Raw genomic sequence first — 777 nt, 5'->3', positions numbered from 1 at the left:
TGAGTTTGTGTCTTAGAAACAGATTAATGAAAAAGAAAAATATGACTTTTAAAAAAGTTAAAGAAAAGGATAAATGTATTTAATAATATTTATTTATTTATTTATAAAACAAATAGGGAGTACTATTTAGACGCTTTTAATTGGTTGAACTTGAATGTGTGATGTCAACTTCACGGGAGTAAAATTTAAAAATTTCTTTTTTTTTTTATTTTTCCTTGATGGAATGATTTTAAAATTGGGCCCTTAATTTGTCAATAGAAACATCTTGGACTTAAAAATAGGTTAGCTCACTCAAAACCAAAAACAAAGAAGAGGTACATAAAGACCTTTAACAAAAACATAAAATCTGAAAAGTTATTACATCCCGGGCATTGATTGAATGACAAAATATGGTTTTTTTTTTTTTAATATGGTGCACCTAGATTCGAAGGGTATGTCTAAAACGAGCTCAACCATTACGTGCTTATTGAATGGACCATATTTATATAGGCCATTAGATTTTATTAGATGAAAATCAAAGGTTAATATAAAACAAGAGCATTGATGGACTCTAATAAATATAGAATATCTTAGCATATAAATAAATGCTTTAAATGGCAATACTTTAATACACAATACTTTAAACGGCAACAAAATTTTTTATTCTTTAATAATTAAATATAAAATATATAAATACAAAATATATGAATATTTTTTATTTATTAAAATTAATTACTATGCAAAATTTTTTATAATATTAAAAAATTATATTAAAACGATATTTTAAATAATTTTACT

The sequence above is a fragment of the Arachis duranensis genome, chromosome 7 (genome assembly GCF_000817695.3).
Source record: "Arachis duranensis cultivar V14167 chromosome 7, aradu.V14167.gnm2.J7QH, whole genome shotgun sequence".
In the NCBI taxonomy this organism is placed as follows: Eukaryota; Viridiplantae; Streptophyta; class Magnoliopsida; order Fabales; family Fabaceae; genus Arachis; species Arachis duranensis.
Note: the sequence above shows the minus strand (reverse complement) of the source record.